This window comes from Peromyscus californicus, unplaced genomic scaffold, assembly GCF_007827085.1.
Source record: "Peromyscus californicus insignis strain IS unplaced genomic scaffold, ASM782708v3 Scaffold_6__1_contigs__length_162567912, whole genome shotgun sequence".
NCBI lineage: Eukaryota > Metazoa > Chordata > Mammalia > Rodentia > Cricetidae > Peromyscus > Peromyscus californicus.
This window is the reverse complement of record NW_026294584.1, coordinates 24,757,907-24,784,179: the sequence shown is the minus strand read 5'-3', so window position 1 is coordinate 24,784,179 and position 26,273 is coordinate 24,757,907.

Sequence of the window (26,273 nt, the reverse complement as noted above, 5' to 3'; positions counted from 1 at the left end):
GGTTGAATTCAAAGTAACGGATTCCAGTAGAAGAGATGCGCTAGCTAGAACCTAACCTAAACCTAGCTGTGCTGTAAAAGATACATCATTTTATCTTACTGTATTATCAAATTATCATGTGACATTTGGCAGACAAACACCTAACAATTCAAGGCCAATAATAACAATAAAATAAAAATAAATAATAATAATAATTCAAGTCTGGATGAGTAAAGGATGGTTAAGAGTAAGGGTAAAGAGCATTCACAGGGTAGACAGAGGTATAGAGGCTAGTTCCCAGAGTGATCAGCACCAGTTAATTTTAGCCTCATTTGGTCAATAGAGGGTCTTAGCTAGGAAGATTCCTTATGAAGATTTGGATTCAAGATGATATGGTTAAGATTTAACTATGAAAATCAGATTATGTGACATGTAGACAACAGAGAAAGTACAGCCAACTTCAAATTTCTCAGGCCTCAGTCTTTTCTAGTTCAGTGGGTACTGTCTCTTGTTCACTTATGTCCCTCCTTTCTTCCTTCCTTCCCGTACCTTCCCTTTCTTTCTTGACAGGGTAACACTTACCTCATTTATTTCAGACTAGCCTTGAACTTGCTTTGTAGCTGAACTAAAACTAAATTTGAACTCTTGTTCTTCCTCCTCCCCACTTCTAAGTGCTGAGATTACAACAGATGCACCATCCATCCCGTTTCAATGTGGGCACTGGCATACTTAATTGCTTATCGTTAGTCAACATATTGTCGTAAGCACTGAGGTATGAAAACTAAATTTTTACAATTTTTTTAATTTTCAGATTCTCCTGAACTTATTACTAAAAACAAGCATATAGACTTGCAAAATAAAGTGAATTCAATTAAAGGGGAAACCAAATGTTCAATGGCAGAAGTAAATGATGCTGGACAAAAATCAGAAATCAAAGACTGGCCTAGTAATGAAGACTCATGTTTAGAGTCTTCTTTTATTCTTTTGCATATTTTAAGAGAATGGAACAATGTTGAGCTGTCACATGAATTAAAGACAAACTTGCTTGCATTTATGATAGACAGTAAAGAATTAAGCATTTGACTTTTACTGGATATCTTGCTTTCCATCACAAGAATGTCCACATGTATTCAAGAAGAGAACATTTGATTTTCCTTCAAGCACACTCAGGGTTTCTTTATCAGAAAAGTGTTTTTCTTGATGAACCTAGATCTTAATTTAGATTTTCTGTTTGATCAGAAAAGAGGCAATCTGTAGTTTTACAAAGGTTTTTTGGTTTATCACCTTGACAGACTTTACGTTTATTAAATGCTAATCCTCACAAGCTTACAAATACCTGGACATACAATTATCATGATTATACCTTCTTCAGCCCCCTGAAGAGTTTGTTTGAAGTTGCTGATGCCATCTGGGTAGAAAAATCAGCTGCTTTCCAGTAAAACTCTCAGTTCTCCCAATGCAAGTGTTAGTAAAGGGGACTGTAAAAAGCTGGTGTTATTTCAAACTCATGATTATGACACACGGTGCTTTATCAAGTAAAATACAGGAGTCCCGATTTAAACCTTAGTACTCAGATTGACACTGCCAACCCCAAAGCATGCTTCTGAAGAAAGAGGAAGTCAGTTAATGCCTTCAGCTCACACATAACTGAAATTAGTTATTAAATAAGTAAATATATGTATGTTCTCAAAATACTCCTTTCATGTGATATTATGCAAGTCTCCTAATTAGCTGAGTTAGGTTCTTTCTATAGCCTATTGCATAAAATGGGTAGAAAGTATGAAAATTTGAGATATGTTCCCAAGTTAAAATTAATTAAAAAAATACTTCTCTGATACCTTCATACGTATCTAATACAGTTATTTGAAGATAACATGCAGATACAGTTACATTATTGAATTTACACACATTTATTCTGAACCGCTGTTTTACTATCAATGGTGAATAGAGAATCATTAACTTTTATTTGTTTATTTCATCTGTGTGCACATATATGTTGAGTATGTGCTTGTGCCCATGTGCACATTCACAGAGCCAATGACAATATCCGTCATTCTATTTCTCATTTCTTCTAGATAGGGTCATTGGTTTAATCTGGATTAGGATATCTTCCAGCAAGGCCCAGTTCCTTCTTTCTCTGTCCCAGTGGAGTTTCAGGTACACAAAGTTCCTTCTGTTCCTGCCCAGTATCTCTACAGGGCTGCGGGTACGTACATGGTAAGCATAGCTTTTAATGTGAGGGCTGGAACTCAGATATCCATGCTTACACTTGTGTCCTCTGAGTCTTCTCAGTAGCCAGATCTCAGCATTGTGTATGCTACTAAATCTGCAAACAAAGGACCAGTGACATAGTATTAATCTATAATTTTATGTATCCTGATAAAGGCTTCAGAAAGGAACCAAGACTACATGAAAACATCTATTTTTCTTCCAGCTGACAAAGTAGAGATAGAAACAAGTAAAAGAATGGTGACTTCATTAACATATACTGGTGGCCTAGAAGAAGACATAGAAATGGATATACATGTAGGGAAGGACAGGAAATGGGAAGTGATGAGGTCCTGTAATTGGTGAAGATGATCTAAAAGGAAATATGTACACAAGAAGTGATGATAACACACTCCTTTTTTATTATTTTATTTATACAGATAAGCCTGCAACACTTTGGGCATGTGCGTACGAGTTGTAGATACCTACAGAGTCCAGAAGTTGGAGTCAGTTCCTCTAGACCAGAAGTTACAAGCAATTCTGAGCTACCTGGAATGAACACTTGCAATTGAACTCAGATCCTGCAGAAGTGTTGTTAATTTCTAAGCCATCTTTTCAATACCATTTAGCACTCTTAATTATTAAATTATACCTACCAACTTTTGATCTATAGCCTGTAATACTAAAATTTACTTTTAATATATTTTTGAGATCCCAGAACTGAAATAACTGCCATAAGAAATCTGCCCACTGCCTAGATCACTTTTTATATACCATGTGTGAATCTATCTACAAAAAAGAGCCCTTTGGTGGCACACAGAAACCAAGGTTATGGTCTGAAACCTTCACAACAAAATGGTGTCTTTTTTCTTATGAAGTTCTCAGCTCCAAGTGTTTTAATACAATAATAAAAAATGGACTAAAATCATATATGTCAGGTTTATCCAGGTTGAAACTCTTATTGCTTTTAAAGCTGTGGAAGTTGATGCATGCATATCTTTCAAGGGATGATTATGATTTAGTTAGGTATTCGACTAAGATGATTTTGAATGCTTTTTTCAGACAAGAGAGGTTCTTACTTTCTGTCATGGAGAAAAGTCAAATTTTGAGCATCTAAAGAATTCAAGGAGCTCTGGATGTACAAGAGTTGATCACATCTACACTCAAGCTTTCTGTCACCAGGCGTTGGGTTGTTCAAGAGTCAATATCATGCATACTCAAGCATTCTGTCTCCCGGCATCAGGTCCTTGATTCAGATGCAGAAACTGTTCTGAGGCAGTGAATTAGATCATGAACAGATCATAAACTCTAATTGCAGATAGTCTCATCAAATGCTGTCATAAGGAAGTAGATGCTTTCATTCCATGTGGTAAGTAGGTGGTCATCTGATTTAAAAGCACTATTCTCTTTATTGAGCACATCAAGTTCATTAAAACTATCCAACTTCATATTCATTATAATTATCTTTGTCATCATATCACATATGCACACTGCTTAAGCCAGTTCATGATCTTCCATGTTACAACCTTTGCAAATTACCCCTGCCAATATAGTCTTAGCTGTTACTGTTGCAGCACACAAGGAGTTAGTTACCCATTAAATCACTTATCTAAAGGGAATCAGATCTTTGATGCCACCTGCTGGTGCATTATCCAATTCCATCCTCTTATCCTGATTATCCTCTTCCTAGGCATTGTAGTGTTAACTATTCTTGTCAGGAATGACCCAGAAGAAGGCTATGAGACAAGGATTCACATACAAACTGTTCACCATGCAGATGCAGGGTATATTAGGAGGAAAGTAGAGAAATGACATACAAGAGAGAAAAGAGTTAAATAAGTTGCATGCTAGTAAGCAAGATTCCATGGTGATGGAAAATCCTGATCTTGGTAGAAAATGATACCAAACACATTATTTGAATTGTTCCAGAAAAGGGAGATGAAACCTGAACAGCAATATACCAACTACTGGGAATCACTGTGTGCATGTTGATTTTGGGTGTTGTCAGTTTGCCAACAATTAAAGCCTGTCACAGGTGCATAAGAAGTATACTGCCTTACACAGTTCTGGAAAACATCTTTGTAATTGGCAGTTGGCAGAAGCCCATCAATGTAATAAAGTTTGAGGAAATGGTTGGGGGAATGATTGTGTGCTACAAAATTATAATTTGCATTACTTTACTCTTTTTTTTGTATCCACATGGAATTGATTTTGGATATATATATATATATATATATATATATATATATATATATATATATATATATATGAGAGAAAGAGGTCCAACTTGACTTTTCGTTTTGTTTGCTTTTATTTATGATATTCTTTGCCTTCATTCCTCTCTTTTATTTAGGAGATGTAAGGTGCAACCCACTATCAAATAGTAGTGGAGGACTTAGAAAAGGAAATAAAAATTCCTTCCTACCTTCTCACCCTCTTCCCCTTGTTCTCCCATTCTTTCATACCTTTCTTCCTCTTTGTTTGCAAATGATCTTAAAAACTTTTCTGCGCAATGGTTAACCAATAACTATTAAACTAAGTAATATTTCATGCTGTACTGTTTGCTTTTGTTTGTTTGTTGTCAACCTAACCCAAGCTAGAGGAATTTGGAAAGAGTTATTGCCAATTGAGGACTCACCTCCATCAGATTGGCCAATGGGAGAATCAGTGGATCATTTTCTTGATTGATGATTGATGTTGGAGGGGACTGCCCACTGTGATGTTTCATCTTTGAAGAGGTTGTCCTGGCTTGTATAAGAAAGCAAACTGAATAAGATATGGGGATCATGCCACATTCTTCCATGGTTTCTGCCTTCAGGTTCCTGCCCTGCATTAGTCCCTGGCTCAGTCTTACCTGACGGTAATAGCGAAAGTCATAATTCGAGCACAGCTGCTTGATCCAGCAAAGCTGAACCATGTGATCACCACTGTGACTATCTTTCCTTTTTGGTTTTGATCTTTATATATTGTATGCTTGGGGGGCTTTTCGTATTTGTACAACATGGAGATATTGGACTGATGGGAAATTTCATATGAATCTTTTATGCCTGCTCCCAGGAGTACTGCTTCTAAGCTTCCCCAGGAAAGTCCTGAACATACTCCTCCTGATTTTAGGGAGATATCCTTATCTACTTGAAGGTCTTCCTTCTACCCTGGAAGTTGTGACACACATAAAGTTGCTAGAGATCTCTTTATGAGACTCTGAGTTATTCATGAAACATCTACCTCTATACTTTCTCAGGAACAAGATAATCAGAACAAAGCAAACTTAAAAAAGGTCAACAAGATTCAGCCAGCTAGAGGAGTTCTTAGAAAAAGTTAACTCATGTAGAGCCACTGTTGTATCATATGACCAAGGAACAAATGAATATCAGGATTAGACATATGAATAAATTCTATAAATATGTAAAATATAAACATTGTATTATAGCAGGATAGCTAAGGACTTTTCTTGAGTGCTATTGGCACTCTAACCATTAAGAGTCAATACTTCACTACTCAGGACATAGCAATCTGCCCAGGCTGGCTTTCTGATGTCCTTGAAACCACAAGAGCTTCCTAGAAGTTGGGTAATGGGGTTGATGGGGAAAAAAAATGTGTGTGAAAGATAACTCTGTTCTGTTGTGGTTTATGAATGACAAATAAAAGATATGCAAGAGGAAATTAAACATATGAATCTATCCTTGCTTACTGAGTTCTGAATAAATAACGAACCTTTCTGAGTGCTAGTCTTTATTTATTAACATACAAATAAAATCACATTTCAGCACAAATAAAATATCACCACACACAAGTTCACAGGTTCATGTCCTTCCTAGGCTACATTCCATGTTCAAGATTAGACTCGGCCACTTAGTAAAACTTTTTGTCAAAATAAAAATGAGAGATAAAAAGTGCTGAAAGTTGAGAGTGAGATGTGATGATGAAGATCTGGGAGGATTTGGAGGGGAATTAAGCACAAGGCATTAATGTATACATGCAAGAAACTGGCAAAGAATAAGCATATAGAATATATATGTATATATGTGTGTGTGTGTACAATTTATATACATGTGCAAAGCCAAACAGTCGATATATCTTATATATTATATTTGCTTATTACATATAATAGATACATACATTTAATATATGTGCATATAGTTATAGATATTCACAGACCTTTAAGATATTATATGCATATACATTAAGTAATATGCACAATACAATTATATATTCTAAGTCATATAAACATATTTTGTAAATATATAAGATACATACTTATGTGGATTATGTATATAAATTTATATTCCTTATAAATATATAGAATGCATAGTTATATTTATATATAAATAAAATTCATAAATAAAATGTTAAATAAAAATATAAGTAATTAGTTATTAATTATAATATAATTAATTTTTCATACAATACAAAATTATACACTAATATATAATAACTCTATTAATATATTTATATATCATGTTATTATGTATGTTAATCATATAATTAATGTTTTATATATAATTAATTTAAAAAAATAATGCATTTATTTATGTTTATAAAATACATAAATAAAATATATAATATATAGTGCATTTATATATTAGATTATATTTATTTATTAAACATTTATGCATAAATGATATTTAAATATGTAATAAACATATGTTTATATAATAAATGTATATTAAATGAACTATTTCTCATATATATATATATATATATATATATATATATATATATATATATACACAGAAACATATACTATTTTAAAAGGTATGTAGTTGCAATTTCCACACAGAGAAACTGCCTGGTGTGCATGAGGCTTTAGGGCCAATTACTCACATTGGTACAACAAAACACTACTCTATTATTTTTCAAAAAAGATATTTTCTAAGTACTTGTAGAAATCAAAATTCTGATTGGCTTTGGAGCATCATACAGTTAAATGTGAGTATGTCATTGGTATGCTTTTTTAAATAATGATGTATAATGAGACATGTTTCCTCCTTTTTTATCTGTATTCATTTTATGTTTATCATGCTTTACTGTCCTGCCTGAAATATTCAGTTCCAATTTTTAATAAAAAACTATAATAGTAGGCTTTTTAGACAAGGTTTCTCTGTGTAGCCTTGGCTGTCCTGAAACTCACTCTGTAGACCAGCCTGGCCTTGAACTCACAGTGATCTGCCTGCCTCTGCCTCCAGAGTCCTGGGATTAAAGGGATTCCCCTCCACTGTCTGTCTGTTTTCAGTCTCAAAGTAAAACGATTCTGTGTTTCACACTTAGGTTTATAATTCCCCCACTTACTTTCATGAATTTAATGAAATTTAAACAAATTCTACTTTACTATTTTTCTTAGGTTGCATTTGTTGAAAATAAGGATGTGTTGCACACTATCAAAGCTGCTTATGCACTCATTAAGAAGCTTGTGTGATATTTCTACTTCTTTATGATCATAATGGAAAATACTAGTTGATGTTACTAATGCTTGTCATTCCCATAAATTATGATGCACTTCAGTCACACTGCACTGTTAATGTAAGTAGACCTTCCTTTCATTTCCTGTGAAGGACATTTTTCTCTAAATACTTACATGAGGATAATATTTAATTATTATTTCAAGATTGAGAATAAAGTCAAAATAATTTAGAAAACATACACATTTGCTCATTTCTTAAAAGTAGTTATGTCAGCCAGACATGGTGCTTCCTGCCTGTAATCCCAGAACCAAGAGTCTGAAGCAGAATTTAGTGAGTTCAAGATGAACCTGAGTTGTGCAGTCAATTCCATAACCCTGGGTACAGTGTAAGACCACTTTGAAACAGCAACAAAATACCGAGATAAAACTTAAATTTTTCTCTTACTTTATATATTGCTAGAATAAAATATCTTACAAAAGAAACTTATGGAATGAAGGGTTTTATCTGGACCACAGTTCCAGGAGTCAGTCCATCATTCGTTATCTAAGGGGAGTGATAGTCCCAACATTTTGAGTCAGTGAGCCCCCATGATCAGCAAGCTCACAGAAAGAGGAATGCAAGTTTGTGCTTAGCCAGCTTTCTCCTTGCTTGTGAAGTCTGTGATTCAAACATAAGGAATGATGTTGTCCACTTTCAGTGTGGGTCTTCACACATCATTTAACCTAATCCAGATAATCAAGCACACAAGACTAAGCTAATGAAGACTAACCACAAGAGGCTAACCTAGTGAAGCCGGTTCCTAACAATGTGCCTGGAGGCTTGTCTCCCAGGTAACTCCAAATCCTATCAAGTTGGCAATAAGTGGCAGTCTTCACTATTATTCCTTTGAATTGCAGTTGAGATAATTTATATTTGTCATTTTTTGTGTAAATATGTGTTTTTACTTCTGACTGAATATATTTACTGGTTTTAAGTTCACAGAGGCTTCACAGTTTCTTCTTCAGTTAATAAGTTAAGTTTGAATAGTGATTTTTTTAAAAATCATGTGCACTTTAAATTTCAATTTAAGGCTATATTTCTTATAAGAAATGCTTATTTCTCCTAATAATATATTGAAAGAACTAGGTAGTTGTCACAAAGAAGTGCTTTCCATGCAAATATGATGAGCTCAGTTCAGATCTCCAAGCACTGAGGTAAAAGCTAGGAATGAGTGTGGGTGTCTGTAACTCCAGCCTAAATGGAGTAAAGAGTGAACAGGCAGTCCCCTGAAGTTTATGGGAGAGACAACTAACACAATCAGTAGGCTTTGGGTTCAACTAGAGGAGTTGGCTGCAGATCAGATTACAAGACCCTTTCTATGATACACCAAGGCAATTATGTGGCATACATAGCAACAAAGTTAGATAGGCTGGTGTTACCTCTGCCCCACACAGGGACTTACGTTGGTGGGCAAAGAATGGTGTAGAAAGACGATAAAAGAATGAGGTATTAGGACCTCCCCTTCTTAGAAAAAGTTAACTCATGTAGAGCCACTGTTGGAGACCAGCCTGGTCTAACAATCTGATAACTAATAATAACAATAATAACAAAAATACACAATTAATAATGTCGAGCACAGTCTAGAAAAACATTCCACTTGCAACTCTGTCCCCCTCCCCTCACGCCGCCGCCGCCACACAGATGCAAATAGAGTATTTTACTACACTGAAGAATTTTATTTTGGGGGCTAGAAAGAAGGTCCAGCAGTTCAGAGCACTCATTTCCCTTGGTTCAGGTTACAGAATCCACACAGTATTTCACAACCTTCAGTATCTCCAGATCCAAGGGATCTGACACACTTTCCTGGCCTCTGCAGACACCAAGCACACATGTACTACACATAAATGCATGCGGACAAAACAATCATATAAATAAAATGCTGTAAGCAAAACTTAATAAATTAACATGAAATTCACTTTGGGGGATTAAAAGATGGATCATAGTTAAGAACACTTGTTGCTCTTGCAGAGGACTGGGTTGGATTCCCACCACCCATATGCAACTCACAATCTTCTTTAGGTTTATTTCCAGGCAACTTGATGTTTTTTCTGGGCTTTTTGGACACTAGACACACATGTATTTGACTTAAATACATTCAGAAAAAATGTACATGTACACAAAGTAAGAAGGTAAATAAATTTTTGAAAAAAAAATTTAGTTTATTTTTATTCTTGTTTTCATTTTAAAGATCATTAATAGAAAGAGGATTTTAATTAATGATCAATCAATTCATTTGTTAAAACTAACATTTTAATTATTCTGTTTGCCCTGAACTGCTGACTTACATTGTTAATAAGGAAATGGGTTTTGGTTAGAGCAAGTAATAGTTTGACCAAAAGACCCATGTTAGTATAGACACTTGAGACCTATGGAATAATGGTAACTGTAATCACATCATTGACAGTATAAAATATCTGGCTGTAAATATTGAAATGTAGCAAAGAGATAGAATGAATGATTCCTGGTGCTGCTAAGCACTGGGATATAACATAAAGTAAAGAATATTACTTGATGTCACAAAATATTCAAATATTCTATGGACAACTTAACGAGAAAACAAAATGAGTAGAGTTGAAACTGAAGGGAATCCTGAACAACATATGAAAGATGAAAGGAATCTATAATTTATTCTTTCTAACTAGTTTCTTTGACAGAGTTAATAATCTCAGTTACAAACACTTAATAACAGTTGACAAATGGATTCTGGTATCCTATTCCCTGTTCATTAAAACTAGGAAGTAATTGTCTGTTTAATTTAGCATGTTCTCCCTAATTTCAACTGCACACAAAGTATTTACCACATACAAAATTAATCCTGCCCCCAAAGAGCACCAACTTGGTTTATGACATTTAGTATTTTCAAAAATTTGTTGCAAAGAACCTTCCTTAGGTCTCTTTTTTTTTTCCTGTCAAAACTGTTATGTGGCATTTTAGCATTGGTCAAAATATTATATTAGAGAGTCAACAATCATCCCTGCCTTTGTTTAAAAATTCAACATTAGAATATTTGCTACGATTTTGTTTAACTTTAACTACCTTTAAATTATTAATTATTGAAAATGTTAGTAGGGATTGCCTATATATTGGACCTTTGGTTATGCTGTGTTTTGTGGGAAATTTTTAAAATATTATTATTTTTGTTCTATTTTAAGTGCATTGGTGTTTTGCCTGCATGTATGTCTGTGTGAGGGTGTCAGATCTTGGAGTTACAGACAGTTGTGAGCTGCTATATGGATGCTGGGAATTGAACATGGGTCCTCCGGAAGACCAGTTAGTGCTCTTAACTCCTGAGCCATCTCTCCAGCCCTGTTATACTGTGTTGGAATTAATAATTCACTCATATTTCAATATTATACACTATTTTTATATAACAAGTCTAGTCTCACCTATAGTGAGGTTTTTTTGCTTTTATTTTCTTTTTTAAGAAAACGTTTTCATTCATTTTACACACCCATCAAAGATCCCCCTCTTCCCTCCTCCTGCCCTCCCAGCCTCCCCCACCAACCCAGCCCTACTCACCACCACAAGAAGGCAAGGCCTCCCAGGAGGAGGAGGCACATCCAGTACAGGCAAGTCCAAGCCCTTCCCACTGCTCAAGGCTGCACATGGTGTCCCATCATAGGTAGTGGGCTCCAGAAAGCCCGCTCATGCACCAGGGATGGATTCTGATCCTACCGCCAGGGGGCTCCCCAAGCAGATCAAGCTACACAACTGTCTCGCCTTGCCTGTGACCTCAGTAACTTCCTGAGACAAGGAACCTGCCAGCTCTCATTGGACCAAAAGGTGAATGACTCTTCTCCCACCCAGAGTCCTGCCTCTAGGACCCAGGCCCTGGAACACAGCCAGTCCCCGGGGAACCCCCACACAACTCGGGCCTAGTTGCCTGCCAGCAGGGAAAACTCCTAAGGGTAGTCTCCCCCACCAAAACCCCCCATCAGACCCTGCAATCTACAAGACCCATGCCCTACCCCAATAACCATCTGTCTTGACCCCAGTAACTTCCTGAGACAAGAAATCCGCCAGCTCTTATAGTGAATTTTAATACTATTTTACACTTAATAAGATAAAGACATTCACCCAGATTACTACAAATTTGTCACTGGCAACTTCCTTAGTACTTAAAGATATTTTCTGTGACTTTCAAAATGTATCTTTAAGAAATGGAAAGTGAATGTTTCCTATCCATTGGTTGTAGGCTGTTTTTCTCTTTCCCTCTTTCTCAATCTCTGTCTCTGTTTCATGGTATGTGCATGTGTCTCCTTTATCTATATAGATGATATAGATAAATATAGATGTAGATGATTTCATCTTCAGCTTTGATGGTGGCATTCCACAGGGATAATGCAAAACTAAGTGATGGAAGTGAATGAAAGAGAAGGTGGTTCTAGTCACTTACATAGGGGACTGGAGAGCAGGTGGCTACATTAGCCAAGAGGGGTGCAGAGTCATGAATTGAGCTTGAGGAAAAGCAGGAGAGAATTCTAAGAGCTATACCTCACTGGACCTCATTGAGCTATAGTGGTCCTTGACAGAGATACTTTGAAAACCTGGAGTAACAAAAACAAAACTAATGAACAAACAAAATCTTTGTGTCACTGTAGTTAATGGTTTGTGAGATACTTGCACAGAAGCTTGGATTCTAGCCAAGTAAGTATAGTATTTATTGAAGACACTTAAACCCTAGTATCCAAGCTGAGTTTTTATTTAATGTATATCACACAGTATTTAGCTTAAATTTGTCAAAAACAGTTTATAATGAGAAAAATTTCTGCATATGAAATTTAACAGAATTTGTCAGACATATTAGAAGTTTAAGAATATTAAATCATCATTAAAATAATACAAAGCATTTTTTGCAAGTTCTTTGTGTTACTTAGCAAGCTGAAGAGTGATATCTAAATGGATACTTCGCATTGATAATAATTCTATCCAATTACTTTTTTATTTAGTTAGCATAAATCACTTCTATATAACTAACAATCAATTTTAGTTATTGATGGTGTGTTAATGATCAATTTAAAAATGTTGAAAACATTGTGGCTGAATCTAGGAGGGGGATAGTACTGAATTCGATGTCATTAGTTACTCCTATGCACTTCCTCATCTATGCAGTTACTTTAGAATTCACGTTTGCTAATTGAATATGACACACAACTAGGCAGGAACCTGAAGGCATGATACTGGTTTGTTTCTGTTAGTGTGACAAAAGTGAGTACAGTACTTACCTATTGAGTGAGCCTAGATTAAATCTGTGCACAGTTGGATGATACATACTACTAATCCTTTTACTTTTTTTTTTTTTTTTTTTTGGTTTTTCGAGACAGGGTTTCTCTGTGTAGCTTTGCGCCTTTCCTGGAACTCACTTGGTAGCCCAGGCTGGCCTCGAACTCACAGAGATCCACCTGGCTCTGCCTCCCGAGTGCTGGGATTAAAGGCGTGCGCCACCACCGCCTGGCTATCCTTTTACTTTTTAAATACAATTGACCATATCACTATTTTTGTGGACTATATAAAAATGTATTTGATTAATTAAACATTGAATATGGAGAATATGTAATCATCAGAATGCCTGAAATATTTGCATAGTTTATGTTACCTGTTAGATTTTAATGGAGATAGAAGTGAAGAAGAGGAAAATTTTTCAAATGATTATCATTGTAGTAGCACAAATAAAATTACCTTTAAATACATATAGCAATTATCATTTCAAGTTTAGTATCTTTATTAAGTTTTATCATTAGTTATGCTGGCTGCTCTTGTGCCAACATTGACACACAATCTAATGTTATCTAAAGGGAGATGCATTAATTAAGAAAATCCCTCCACAGATCCAGCTGTAAGATATTTTTTTAAAAATAGTTATTGAAAGGGGGTAGTGCAGACTATTGTGGTTGGTTCCATCTCAGGGCTGGTGTCCTGGGTTCTGTAAGAAAGGAGATAGAGCAGGTTACCAAAGCAAGCAAGTAAAGCAGCACCTCTCCATGGCCTCTGCTTCAGCTCCTGCCTCCAGGTTCCTGGCCTGTTTGAATTCCTGTCCTGATCTCCATTGATGATGAACAGCCATAGGAGTATAAGCCAAATGAACCATTTCCTTGTCAACTTGTTGTTTGGTCATGGTGTTCTGTTGCAGCAATAGAAACCCTAACGAAGACATTAGTCTTTGAGATGGTTTTCATATTTCTAATGATGTGTGTGTGTGTGTGTGTGTGTGTGTGTGTGTGTGTGTCTGTGTGTCTATGTGTGTGTACCCATACATATGAATCTCTAACTAGATCTTATTCTTAAGATTACTCTATTTTTTTTTTTTTTGATTTTTCGAGACAGGGTTTCTCTGCGTAGCTTTGCGCCTTTCCTGGATCTCACGCTGTAGCACAGGCTGGCCTCGAACTCACAGAGATCCGCCTGGCTCTGCCTCCCGAGTGCTGGGATTAAAGGCGTGCGCCACCACCGCCCGGCAAGATTACTCTATTTAAATGATTATTTCTTTAAAATACAGCTCTAAGATGTAATTTTGAAGGATCTAACTTTATATAAAATAATTTGGTATTGTCACATTTTTCTTGTATATTAGCCTCTTATGAAATAATAATGTAACTTAGAACCAATAAATCCAGCATAGAACAATAAGGAAATTAAAATTAACTTAATTTTCACTCCCCAGATTTAGATCTTTGGGAGCAGTTTCCTTCAGTCAAAGAAAAGAAATCATTTACCACCGCTATCACACAGACAAAAACACAGGGGATATTTTGCATTTTGCATCAACTGGCTTTTTGTCAGAAATTCAAATAAGTAGTATGTTCTTACTATGGAGAATAACTCCCTCTGTAATTGAAATATACAAAAATGAAGACTCTAATGCAGAATGTGACCATCTGTATTTCTCAGTCTTGTCTTCTGCAGCTAGAACTCGCAGGTGTCTTTTAAACAATGATGAATTAGAAGCGATGCTCTTTTTCACTCATTTGTCTGTTAACTACCTTTGTGATAATAATGCATTTGCATTTTTAATTTCCTCAGTTGTAAATGAGCACCTCTGAACCACTTCCTAATTATTTTACAATTTTCTTGTATTGTTCATTATTCATGCTTTCTATTTACTAAATAAAAATGACTTTTCCTCCAAAGGACATTTGCAATTCTTATTATGGCACACATATTTTATTTGGATTCATATAAGAAATAAAAAATGGAAGAAAAAATACAGACAAAGCATTCAACAAGAAACAATTACACCAACGTGTCTACTCACTCACATATACAGTGTAGGACAGAGCATGCAATCTGGCATAGTAAGAGCCATGATTACTAATTTTAACAAACAAAGTAAAGCCTTCTACTCCCCTTGTTTGAGAAAATCATGCTAGAAAAGTGTGTGCAGACTGTTGACTAGTAGCCGATGACTATAGACAATAAGGTAAAACAATCTCTGATACATGGAGAAATAATTAACACAGTAATGGTGCGCAGGGTGTTGCACAAGGGCTAACAGCCTACCTAGTACTCAAAATTCGTATATAGTAAGTAGGTTGTTAGAGCCAGCTCTTTCTGGTTTATGAAAACTACGCCTTACCTTTCATCCAAAATTACCCTTATTAATTTATTTATATTTGTTTACTTTTGTTTTTATAGCCCAGGCCTTGAACTGGTCCTACCACATTTTGCAGGGATTACAGAAATGCCTCACCATACCTAATTTCTACCTTTATCTTTAGGGATATCCCTGGTCATCTGAACATCACAGTGGTAAATGTATTTACATCACATATTTTGTCAAATGCGACCAGTTGAAACTACCTGGTTTGTTAGAACATTATTGCCAGAGAGGATTAGTAGAATTTTTGCTGCTTGGTAAAATAAAGGTGGATATACTATCCCCAGTGATAGCTTTAACTTATTTTTTAGTTCCATTGACATAAACCACAGGTGAATCCACTTTTTTCCAAAACCATTTGGTTTTTCTATTGTTTTGGTTTGTGGAGAATTTCATGAATGTATATATGTCGTGAATAAAGCAGCCCTCATCCTCCTCTCTTAACTTCCTGCCTATCTTTCACCACCATGTTTTCATCACAACTTGTGTGTGTGTGTGTGTGTGTGTGTGTGTGTGTGTGTGTGCGCGCGCACGCGCGCACATTGTTTAACTCACTAAATCCATTTAATAGTGATTTATGTACTTCGGTATAGGACCACTTACTGGATCATAGGTAGCCTTTCAGGAGCCACAGCTCTGAAGAAAATCCACTGTCTCTTATGGCAGACACTAATTCTCAGGAGCATTGCAGATAAGACTGGTATTTCATGACCTTCTCTCCTGTTCATCTGATATTTTAGCTGACTTAATCTTGTGCAAGTTTTGTGAATACAATAATCATAGGTGAGCCCATATGTGTTAACAGCCCTGACAAGTCTGCAAATACTGTTTGGCTGCAATTATTCACTACTTCAGGCCCATTTTTCAGAGATGATATATGAGTCTTTAGGGAGATGGTGTTATATATGTGTGTGTGTGTATGTATGTATATATATAATGTGTATATGTATGTATATGTATATATAATATATATAAATATATCCCATTTTGTGCTGAATACTTCATAGTGTTTTTTTCTTTGCATATTGGCTAATTGTTACTAATTGTGAGTCTCTGTTTTAACTGTTTTCTATTGCAATAAGAAGCTTCTCCGATGAGTGTTTACCACTACACTATTCTATGAGCATAAAGATAACTTAAGGGAAGTGTATTACAATTAACATTTAGCAAACTAATATTAGTTCTCCTCTAGGGTCAATGACATAGGCAGTCATGGATTTTTGCAACAGTTAAAAGTACCAAGCATGAATTTTATGTAGTGAACTTCAAATCCAACCAGAAAATGGTTGGTTAATCCTGTAACATGCGTGCCACTATTATAGCAGTGGGCATATCACGCTAGGCCAATAGTTTTGGGGTCACAGGGTTCATGGATGGGTAAAACTATTGATTACTCCCCTCTTTCCCAACACCGTTGTAATTTTTTCCACTACCTATGACTCAAGAGTGGTGTACTTTCAAACATAGAATTTTATTGTCAAATTCTGGATAGTAGTAAAGAGCAACGGTAACCCTCACTGTTTTGTAAAGGTAATGAAACCGATTAATGAATAACTCCTAAGGAGAAGTAACACAGAAGATTCACATACCTGAATCTGCACTTTTCATTTGACAGCTTATAGGGCCTTAGAAAGGCATTGCTCTTAGAACCCCAGTATTATAATTCACTTTTAAATTATATTTAGAAGCTTCTATAGGAGCAGATATCCATATTGATTTTTAAACTATATTGAATGTTAGTTATATTCCCCACACACTATCCTCTGCCCTGCCATCTCCATGGATGGGCCCTTACTAGATTCTTGACTTCTGTGGTTTATCCAAATTAAACACACAAATGAAAAGGTTCAAAGATAATAGTAACATAGACTGAGAACATGAAACAAATTTATCTTTCTAGGTTTGGGTGACATCATTTAGAATGATTGTTTTCATCTCCAACCTTTTACCTGTGAATGAACATTTACTTGTCTCCATTTCCTGAGTATTGTGAATACAGAATCAGTGGACATAGGCAGATGAATAAATATCTCTATAATAGAGTATAAAGTGCTTTGGAAATATAGCAAGGGTATAAGTGGATCATGCCTTTTCAGGAAACCCACATGAATTTCCACAATAAATTCAACAGTTCAACAGTTTTCAATTCCATAAACAGTGGATGAGTGTTCCACTTTCTCAATATCCATGCCAGGGTTTTATCATTTGTATTTTTTATATATTCATTCTGACAAGGGTAAGGTGAAATCGCCGATTTTTGAGGGGCATTTCTATGATGGTTATGTGAAAGAACACAGTCCAGGAATAGAATCATATGAGGAGAATATTGAGTGCTTGTGAGAACACTCCAAGAAATCAAGACAAGTATCTTGTGACTTCACTTTCTTCAAAATATGAAAAATTTTTTGGAATGTGTTTTCATGGTCTCCCAGGTGTGACAGGTAGGAGGGAGTTTACTTCAGATTACTCACTGTTGCTTCCTGCTGTTATTCAATTATTTATTTGTTTATTTATTTATGTATGTATTTATGTATGTATGTATGTATGTTTGTATTTATTTATTTATTTATTTATTTATTTATTTATTTATTTATGTTTTGGTTTTTTGAGACAAGTTTTTTCTGTGTAGTTTCAGTGCCTGTCCTGGATCTCACTCTGCAGCCCAGACTGGCCTCGAACTCACAGAGATCCACCTGGCTCTGCCTCCCCAGTGCTGGGATTAAAGGCATGCGACATTGCCACCTGGCTCAATTATATGTTTAAACTATATTTTATATTCCTCTATGGAAAAACATGTTTTTCACACGTGGTCAGTCTTTGTGATTGTATACAACTTGAACTTGTGAGAATATTAGTCATGTGACTTTTCTTAACCTTTGGAGTAAAAATTATCTGGGACTCTGAATAAAATTAGCTACTTCATGAGACTTTGGTCTGTCTCATTTATGGGTGCCATTCTTCCAGATCTCATCACCTCTAGAGTGGTTACAGTTAAGGAAACTGAATATTTTAAAGTTTTTTTCTCAACCATTTGCATTTCTAGAAAAATAATTTGAATGTAAACAAAATCACTCTATGAACCTGTTTAATAATATATTATTTGAACTCACTCATAAATTAAGTCACCAGTAGCTTTTAAATTTATGCATTGCATGATTTATTTCTGCTTATGTTATCACAGTTTATGAATAAATAATTATATGTTACATTTTTTCTCTTGAACATACTTAGTGATTTCTGACTTACTATGAAAGGCTACTGTAACAAATTATAAATGTTGTATTCTTTGTAAAGCTTCAATTGATTTATTTTTCTTATACTCTTTTGTATCATTCAATTTTGTAAGCAAATATTCCAGGGATGCTTATATTATTTAGGGAATACATTATTGTCCTTATTTTTGTATTTTATTATACTATGCTTCGTTTGTTATGATTAGTATTAATAAACTAAATATTTATATAGTTTATTTATGAAACATATAATTATAAACTTCCACTGTTTGCTAGATTGTGGGAAAACGATGATAAAAATGTACAGTTCATGGCTTTTTATATCTATAGTTGTATTAAAATAATTTATCTTCAAGATTTTCTGTTGATTCCTTCTGTTTTCTTTTTCCTCATTTAGCATGCCTAGAGAATTAAGAGCTTTTCTTAATGGGGACATGGAATTAAGAAGCAAATATTTGATTTACTCTGTTTATTTTTTAATGTAACTTCGAAAACAATTCCTTGTTAGCCAGACAGAAATTATACTTTGGATAGCAATAGTCTTATTTGTTTTAATAATAAAAGGAAAATAAAATAATCTAATAAAGAAGAGCTCCTGGCCCTGAAATAGTTTCTGAATTATATTAAGGTACAGAATAGAACTGATATCAACCATAAAGTAATTTTTAGATCCTGGGAAGCAACAGAATGGCTGTGTGGTGGTACTATGAGTTAATGAAGTTTGTATGAACAGAATGATTTTCTCACAGCCATTACTTTCCATCATCAAGAGCTCTGAAGGTAAACTTTGATGAGAAATCACTTTTTTGTAACATTTTTATGGCATCATTTATTATTATAATAATAATTATTATTATTAAAAATTTTTCTAGTCATTTTACATACCAACCACAGATCCCCCCTTCTCCCTCTTCCAGTCCCCTAGTCTTGCCCCCAATCCTTCCCCATTCCTACCTCCTCCAAGTCAAGGTCTCCATGGGGAGTCTGTAGAGCCTGATACATTCAGTTGAGGCAGGTCCAAGCCCCTCCCCACTGCACCAAGGTGCCATACCTTAGGAACTAGGCTCCAAAAAGCCAGCTCATCACCAGGGATGGATTATGATCCCCTTGCCTGGGGGCCGCCAAAATAATTCAAGCTAAACAACTGCCTCTCATATTCAGAGGGCCTAGTCCAGTCCCATGGGGGCTCCATAGTTATTGGTCCACAGTTCATGGGTTTCCACTAGTTTGGCTGGCAGTCTCTGTTTATTTTCCCACCATTATTTTGATGTCCCTTGCTTTTAAAATCCCCCCTCTCTCTCATTGATTGGACTCCTGGAGCGTGTGGTAATAGAGTCAAGGCCACAATGATCACTGACCAGAGAGTGGTTCCCATGTACAAAATATCATTTGCTAAAGTACCTTCATGAAATTCAGGACACTAGCTGTGAAATAGAGATAAAGTGCCCTGTGCCCATAAAAAGAGGAGGGTAAAGAAGAACTCCCCACCACCTATGCATGTACCTGCTTTTAAATGTCAAAAGTGATCAGTGAAGGAAGCAGGGCAAGACAGCAATAGAATGGTAAATGTGAGCAAAGTTAAAAAATATGTAATATGAAAATGTCAAAGTGAAATTTACTATTATATACAGAGATTATGAAAATTAACTTAGAATAAAATTAATAAATACTGAAGTTCAGGCTGGTACATGAACAGAGATGGCCATATACATATGCATATGTTAAAACTGAATAATTTTATTTACTAAATCTGACCTAAGGACCAGGAGTACACTCCACTGTATGAACCATGACATCATTACATGCAATTATAAATGACTCTACTAGCAGAATGTACTGAAAACTTCTGAATGAATGAGTGGTTACACACAGCAAGTACAGCTATGTGCCAGTATAATACAAAAGAGAAGATTTACTTCTCATTACTGTAGTGATAGGTACTGAACCTAGGGTCTCATATAGACTAAACAGCACAGTTCTTAGAAATTCATCTGATGGCACAAAAATAAGCAAAATCCCTTGAGGCATTTAAGTGGTGGCATAGACTCATACATTTTCAAATTTAGCAGGTGTCTTAGATTCTATGCTGTGAAGCACACTAAACATAAAAATATTTTAAATCAACCTAGTACTTCTTTCTCAGAGAAAACTGTTCAAATATTCATGAGGTATAATTGTTAGAATTTTTCTTTTTAATGAATAAAATATGCGTATTTATAACTTCAATGTCCTGATTCTTGTTTGTCTGACACTGTGCACTAACATTCCAATTCATCTTCTAGGACTTACTGTTCCTCTTTGCCTGTTTGGCTGAGGCAATCTAAACAGACAAAGTTCAGAGCTGAGTTAGTCTCATAGCCACTGTCTTATAGAGCCCACAAGACTCTCACCATTATCCAAAACTTTGTCTATGTTAGCTTTTGCATTAGCATTTGGAGAACAGGAGGATTGTTATACTTTATGAGAAAGAACCCTTCTAATAATGGATTGTGTGATGCTTCCCTTAAATTTTCTACTAGTCTCATTGTTTGAATGAAATGTCCTCCGAGGCTCTTGTTTGAAAGCATGTTCTCCAGTGAACAGTGGTACCTTTGGAAGCCGAGGAGTCTAGGAGGTGGCATATTTGGGCAAGCAAGTTAAAGACAACAGACTTTTGTAGTTGTGTACTGTCTGTGGTGCTCCCCTTCTATGTGTTTCTTGCTCCAAAACTGTGTGAAACACCTCTGCCAAACTTCCCCTCCACACCTTACCTTTGTAGCTGGAATTTTCTTGTGTCCCGGCCTGCCGGCAGTAGGGGCAAATCTCTCCCACTAGCGTCCCCCAAGTAAACACCCAGAAACTTATATTATTTACAAACTGTATGGCCTAATGGCTCAGGTTTCTTGCCAGCTGTTCTTATATCTTAAATTAATCCATTTCTATTAATCTATAAGTTGCTATGTGGCTCGTGGCTTACCGGTATCTTTACATGTTGCTCCTCATCATGGCAGCTGGCAGCATCTCCCTGCCTCAGCCTTCCACCTCCCAGAATTCTCCTCCTCCTTGTCCCGCCTACACTATCCGTTCTGCCTGGCTACTGGCCAATCAGCGTTTTATCAGTCAATCATAGCAGCATATATTACAGCATACAGGACATCCCACAGCATACCTTGTCCTGCCATGATGGAATACTGAAAGCTACATTTTTATATATATAATATATATAATTTTAAATAATTATTATATTGTATAATATTATAATTTAATATTATAATATAGGTAATATTTATAGCATTATATGATATGTAATAAATACATACTGTTTTATAGATATAATTTATAATAAAATAATTACACTTAATATTTATCAATATATTAAATGCAGGACCTTCAGATGAAATGATCTTCTCTTGTTCCCATTTGTTTCCTCAGTAATAGATAAGAGAATTTTAAAAAAAGCAAAAAAGTAAGACTAATTTTGATGACTTAGATAAAATCTTTCACTAATTTGAAAGTTACACATAATAAGTAATTGTTCAAAAAAGAACAAGGTCTTCTTATTAATAAAATAAAATATAGTAAGATATAACAAAAAGTAACACATTTTGATTAGATAAAACATCATGACTGGACAAGTCTAGTCAGCAAACAAAGCTTCTGTTACCAAGATTGGGTTACATCCAATTGAGTGTTTGCCAAAGCGGTCCCATGGAAATCCCCAAAGAACCTAGGCTGTTGTCAGGACAATAGCCTGCTCTCCTTAAACTGACAGCATAGCACCATTGCTGAAGACATCACTTGTTGTCCCCAGAGAACCTTCACCCCTGTGTTTTAATATCTTTGGAACAAGAAGGCACTCTGGAGCCTGCAAAAAGAGAAACCTAAACACCAGCTCAGCCATAAACCCTTTGATGTGCAGTGCTGTCCTGGCTCAGGTATACGCTGGTTCTATTGTGGGACAAGCCTTGTGGGAGTAACCACCAAGGTCTGATTTTATTTTAGGCCCAGTCCCGAGAGGAAATCCATGCCTGACACTGGGTGATCAAGAAAAAAGACCAGATAGCTATGAGACCTAGACAAACCAAATATTAATGGTCTTAAAAACAAACAAACATAGCAATAAAAAGGCTCTTCCGCTCTTTTCATATTTCAGTGCGCTCCATGCTAAGCCAACATCAGAAAGGCTTCTTCATCAGCCAATAGAAACAAATGCAGAGTCCCATAGACTGACATTATGTGTGGGGCAGGGTGAGTGGAACAATAGGCAGAGATCAAACAGCTCTAATTAGGATGTCTGCATCAAGTCCCTCCCCTCAGAGCTCAGGGAGCCCTGTGGAAGAAGAGGCAGAAAATGAATAAGGGAAAAGGGGATGAAAGACACCAGGAGAACATGTTTCTCTGAATCAACTGAGCAAAGCTTACATGAATCCACAGACTGAAGCTGCAAGCACAGGGTCTACACAGGTCTGCACCAGGTCCTCCGCATATATATTATAGCATTCAGCATAGTATTTTTATGAGACTCCTGAGTGTGTAAAGGAGTGTGTCTCTGTTTCTTGTACCATCTCTTCAGCCCTTTTTCATTCTGTTGGTTTACCTCATCCAACTTCAGTGTAATAGTTTTTGTTTGATCTTAATATATTTTTATAATGTTTTATTGTTATCTCTTAGAAGACTGTTCTTTGTTTATTCTTTTTTATTAAGAAAAATTTTTCATTCATTTTACACACCCATCAAAGATACCCTCTTCCCTCCTCCTACCACTCCAGCCTTCCCCCTCCAAAACCACCCCCCTACTCCTGCCCACAAGAGGAGAAGGCCTCCCATGGAAAGGCACATCCAGTAGAGCAAGTCCAAGCCCTTCCCCCTGCCTCAAGGCTCCAAGAGGTGTCCTATCATAGGTAGTGGGCTCCACAAAGCCCCTTCATGCATCAGGGATGGATTCTCATTCTACCGCCAGGGGCCCCCCAAGCAAATCAAGCTACACAACTATTTCGCTATGCAGAGGGCCTAGTCCAGACCCATGTAGACTCCACAGCTATGATCCAACTTTCACGAGTTCCCTCTAGTTTGGTTTGGTCGTGTCTGCTTGCTCTTTTCTAATGAGAGACAGAAAGGAAGTGGATCCAGAATGGAGAGGACATGGGGAGGAATAGAGGGAGGAAAAACTATAATCAGGATATATTATAAGACAAAAAAAAATTTCAATATGCGGAGGGCAGAGATGGATCGAGAAGCAGTGAACACGGTTGGGCAAGTGCTTCTGTGGAATGCTGAGGTGTCCTTTGGGCACCTGTCCAAGAACTGTTCAGATTGTTTCCCTTAGTCCATGCCCTCACCCGAATACGTTGACACTAGTTTATTGATCTTTGCTATTGTGATGAGTAGAAGATAAAATCTCAAAATAGTTTTGATTTACATTTCCCCAAATGTTAAGGGTTTCTCAGCTATTTGAGTTTTCTCTATTGAAAATTATCTGTTTACACCTCTACCCATTTTTTAATTGGACTATTGAAATTCTTGATACTAGTTTTTTGATTTCCTTTTATGTTTTAAATATTATTTCTCTGATGCATATGCAGTTGGTAAAAATCTTTTCCCATGCTGTGTGCTGCCACTTGGTCCAAATGATGTTATCCTTTGCTCTGCAGAAAATTTTCAGTTTCATGAAGTCACATTTATTAATTGGTGATCTTAGTGCTTGTACTAATGGTGTTCTGTTCAGAATACTTTCTTTGTGACACATTTTCTTCTATGAGGTTCAGTGTATCTGGTTTTATGTTGAGGTTTTAATCCATTTGGACTTGACTTCTGTGCAGACTGATAAGTAAGGATGTACTTGGATTCTTCTACATGCTGCCATCTGGTGTGACCAATGTGTTGAATCTGTTGTATTGTTTCCAATGTGTATTTCTGGCTTCTTTATCAAACATAAGGTGTTCATTGGTGTATGGATTTATGTCTGTGTCTTCAGTAAGATTCCTTTGATCAATGTGTCTGGTTTTAGGCCAATACCTTGCTGCTTTTATTACCAGAGTTTTGTAGTTCAACTTGAAATCAAGAATGGTGAGACATTCAGTGTTCTTTTATTGGTCAGGATTGTTTTATGTATTCCGTTTTCGTTTTTGTTTGTTTGTTTTGTTTTCTGTTTCCATATGAAGTTGAGAACGTTTTTTTCAAGACCTGTGAAGATTGGTATTTGAATTTTGATGGTGATTGCATTGAATCGGTAGATTGCTTTTGGTATGATGACCATTTTTACTATGTTAGTCCTACCAATGCACCAGCATGAGAAATCTTCTCATCTTCTGGGATCTTCTTCAATATCTTTCTACAAAGTTTTGAAGGTTTCAATATACAAGGAATTCACTTACTTGGTTAGAGTTACAACAAAATATTTTATATTACTTGAGGCTGTTGCAAAATGTGTCTTTTCCCTTATTTCTTTCTCAGTCCATTTTTCATTTGTATATAGAAGGGCTACTCATTTTTTGTGAGTTAATTTTGTCTCCAGCTACTTTGCTGATAGTGTTTAGAGGGAGAGGGTGGGAGATTTTTAATGACTGCTTCTATTCCACTAGGGCTTATAGATTTATTTAAATTACCTCTCTGATCTTTATTTAAGGTTGGTAAGTGTTATTTATAAAAAAAAATTATTCATGTCTTATATTTTCCAATTTTGTGGAATATATTTTTTAAACATATGTCCTTATGAGTCTCTGGATTTCCTTGATATCTGTTGTTATGCCTTCCTTATTATTTCTTATTTGGTTAATTTGGATATTCTCTCTCTGCCCTTTAGTTAATTTTAATAAGCATTTGTCAGTTTTACTGATTTCCTCAAAGAACTAACCCTTTGTTTCACTGATTCTTTGTTTTGTTCCCTTTGTTTCTATTATATTGATTATAGGCATGAGTTTGATTAATCTTGCCATCTGCTGCTTTTGAATGTGATTTCTTCTTTTTGTTCTAGAGTTTTCAGGTGTGTTGTTAAGTTCCTACTATGAAATCTCTACAGTTTTTTAATGTTAAAACTGAGTACTATGAACTTCTTTTTAGAATCACACTGATTGCATCCTATAAGCTTGGGTATGTTGATATTCATTTTCATTCAATTCTGGGAAGTTTTAATTTTTTTCTTAATTTATATCTTGGTCTACTTTTTATTCAATAGTGCATTGTTCAGTTTTCATTAGCTTGTAAGCTTCTGTTGCTTCTGTTTATATATATATATATATATATATATATATATATATATATATATATATATATATATATATATCCAGCTTTAATCTGTGGTGGTCAGATAGGATGCAGGGAGTTATTTCAATTTCTTTGTAACTGTGGAGACGAGCTTTGTGTCCAAGTATATGGTAAATGTTGGAGAAAGTTCCATGAGGGACTGAGAAGAAGGTATATTCTTTTGTGTTTGGTGAAATGTTCTGTAAATATTTATTAGGTCCATTTGTTCTAAAATGTCAGTTGGCTTCAGGTTAATTGTTTATTTTTTGTTTGAATGACCTCTCCATTGTGAAGAGTGGGGAACTGAAGTCTTCCCTATCAGCATGTGAGGGTAATATTTGATTTAAGCTGTAATAGTGTTGCCTTTATGAGATCAGTTGTCCTTGTGTTTGATGCAAAAATATTTAGGCATTGCAATGTCTTCTTGGTGGATTTTCCTTTGCTGGGTATGTAGTGTTCTTCCCTATATCATCTGATTAGTTTTGTTGTGAAGTATATTTTGTCAGATGTTAAAATGGCTACACTAGCTTTCTTCATAGTTCCATTTGTTTGGAATATCTTTTTCCAACTTTTTAACCTGAAGTGATAATTGTCCTT